Below are 3,381 nucleotides of genomic sequence, written 5' to 3' on the forward strand. Positions count from 1 at the left end.
GACAGTTTCCAACTTGAAAATATGGCCTACTTTTTCTGTCAAATTATTGATGAGCCTTTTTCTCTTCCAGGTGGTCCCCACAGCCGTTTCTTTTGCATTCTTTTCACAAAGCTGCGAGTTGAGTGTGGGGCCATTTTTAGACACGTTTGATTCTCCCTGGGTATTTTAAGTTTTTTTTCCCCCCTTTCATTTGTAATCGAAGCACAGAGTTTATCAGCGGGTTTCTTTATGGTGAAAAAAGTGTGAGTTTTGCAGATTTATTTATTTATTTATATCGCACCTTTATTATATTTATAAATAACTCAAGGCAGCAAACACACACACACACTGCTTCTTCCTCCTCCTATTTTTCTCACAACAACCCTGAGAGGTGGGTTGGGCAGAGAGTGACTGGCCCAAAATCATCCAGCCAGTTTTCATGCCCATAGTAGGACTAGAACTCACTGTCTCCTGGTAATTAGCCCAATGTCACCCGGACAGCTTTTAGGTCTAAGGCGGGACTAGAACTCAGTCTCCTGGTTTCTAGCCTGGTGTCTTAACCACTTCAGTTATTCACTAATTACTAACATGGTTAAGTGAATCTGACTTCCCCGTTGACTTTGCTTTTGTCAGAAGGCCGCAAAAGGGGATCACATTTATTTATTTATTTATTTGTTGATTCGATTTATATGCCGCCCTTCTCCGGAGACTCAGGGCGGCTTACAATGCGTTAAGCAATAGCCTTCATACTTTTGTATATACCTGCTTAGTAGGGCTTTCGCCCCCCCCCCCAAGCGGTGTTCTTTTTTATACAAAGTCAGCTTATTGCCCCCACAATCCGGGTCTTCATGACCCCAGGATGGTGCAGCCATCATAAATGTGAGTCTGTTGCCAAGCATCTGAATTTTACTCACGTGTCTGTAGGGATGCTGCAACGGTCCTGTGAAAAATGGTTATAAATCCCTTTCTTTCCAGTGCTGTTCTAACCTCAAACAGTCACTAAATGAAGTACCTGTATCCATGCATTCCTTCCCTCCCCGAGCTAAGCTTGAAAATGGGTTGGTGGTGCAGAACACCACACAAAATGCCCCGTTAAGCCAGAAAGCCTCAAGGAGACAGACAGGCTGAGCAGAGGCTTTCTCTCTACCCAGCCTACCTTGCCTGCAAAGCCGCCACCTCATTCTGCAAAGGTAAAGGTAAAGGTTCCCCTTGCACATATGTGCTAGTCGTTCCCGGCTCTAGGGGGCGGTGCTCATCTCGGTTTCAAAGCCAAAGAGCCAGCGCTGCCCGAAGACATCTCCGTGGTCCAGTGGTGGGTTCCTCCCGGTTCCACCGAGCCAGTAGCGGTGACGATATGACGTCACCAAACCGGTTCTGCCGCCCCCCCCCCCCACGTTATTCTTACCTTTTATTTGGCCCCACCCCCAATCTATTGCTGCCTCCTGAATCCCAGCTGATGGTTAGAGGGAAAACTGTTTAAACTCTTGCAGGGGGGCTTCAAAGGACCGCCCTACAGCTGATCAATGTTAAAAGGAAACAAATGAGTAGACCGGTGCCTGCAAAAATACATGAGTAGATCAGTGCCTGCAAAAATAAATGGGTCGATCGGTACAGCCTGGTAGACCAGTACCTCTGCTAAATCCTAAATAATTGTCACATGACCATCAAGCCACGCCCACAAATTAAGCCATGCCCAACCAGTAGTAAAAAAAATTAGAACCCACCCCTGCTGTGGTCATGTGGCCGGCATGACTAAACGCCAAAGGTGCACAGAACGCTGTTACCTTCCCACCAAAGGTGGTCCCTATTTTTTTCTACTTGCATTTTTTAAGTGCTTTCGAACTGCTAGGTTGGCAGAAGCTGGGACAAGGAACGGGAGCTCACCCCATTACGCGGCACTAGGGATTCGAACCGCTGAACTGCCGACCTTTCGATCGACAAGCTCAGCGTCTTAGCCACTGGGCCACCACGTCCCTTCATTCTGCAAAGCAAAATGCAAATCGAGAAACAGGGTAGCAAGCCAGCCACCCCTCCCCCCCCCACCCAAACCGTCCCAGATTCCCAAGCCAAGCCAAACCAACATCGTCCTTCTGTTGCATCATGGCTCTCTTCTCCTTCGTTGGCATTTAGTTAAAAAGGAGTGGACGGACGGACAAAAGATGGCGTGGGAACGTAGTAGCCTGCCTCTCTCTTCCCCTTGGCCTCTAAGCAGGACTGGGGGGGAAACAGGAGGAGGGGAACACGAAGGGAGGGGGAGATTTAAAACGTCCCCCGTGCCTTTTGTACCTGACTCACTTGCAGCATTTCTGAATGGCCCCATTGTCATGTTCCCTGGGTAGGTTTTTGGGTGGGAGGGAGGGAGAGCCATGCTGTTCTGGGCTAGAATTGGCTGGTCGGTCCGAGGGTGAGGAATGAATGTCCCCTTTGTCTGCCAGGCCTCTGGCTCTTGGTTGACGGCCTGCCGAGGAATGAATGAAGTTTTAAAACCAAGGAAACAATAGGGACGCAGCCTGTCTTCTCTTCCTGCTGGGGTGACGGTGCAGGAGGCCAGAATTCCGCCTTGTTCGGGAAGGAGGAGTTTCCCGGAGCCGCAAGAAATAACCCAAAAGCGTTGGCAAGTTTTCCTCTGGATGAACAAGATGATTTCATGCCCCACAGCAACAAGTCAGCAGCTTCAACTCTTCGGCTTGCTGGAAGTTAAATGGGTGTTTTTTTTTTCAGCCTGAATGGAGAATCTTTGAAGGTCATTTCCTAGCTAGAGACTTAAAAGCTTGAAAAGGGAAGGTGAATTCAGATGCGGAATAAACTTGGGTTTTTTACGGTTCATTCAAATAAATCGATTTGCAAATAACATAAAAGGATTGATTTTGAAGATTCCATTAGATCAGTGTTCTTCAAACGTGGCCACTTTTAAGATGTGTGGACTTCAACTCCCAGAATTCCCCATCCAGCATGGCTGGCAAGTGAATTCTGGGTGTTGAAGTCCACATATCTTAAAACTGGAAAAAATACTGCATTAGACCTAAATGAGAATGGGATGTATAAAATGGCAAAGTTTTTTTTTTTTTTTGGCTGCCTCCAACATCTACCACATGGAAGGTCATTAAATCAAGAGTTTACTGTACAAAAGTTGGAAAAAAAAGGACAAAAACCCCCCACTGCTCTACCTTCCTGTCTTTTTTGTGGATTTCTTAAGCAATTTAAATACTTCCAGGTGGGTTGGAAATCGATGAATAGTGCTGATATTGATGAATAGAATAACACAGTAAAGCCCTCCAAGTCTCCATATTATGAACAGCCCAGGGGTGGGTTCTACTTACCTTTACTACCGGTTTGTAATGGGGCCGCGCGCGCGCGCTCTTCTGTGCACGCGCAGAAGCATTTTGATGACGTCGGGGTCAG

This window comes from Pituophis catenifer, unplaced genomic scaffold (genome assembly GCF_029215685.1).
Source record: "Pituophis catenifer annectens isolate HBS135680 unplaced genomic scaffold, rPitCat1.0.hap2 SCAF_1, whole genome shotgun sequence".
Classification (NCBI taxonomy): Eukaryota; Metazoa; Chordata; class Lepidosauria; order Squamata; family Colubridae; genus Pituophis; species Pituophis catenifer.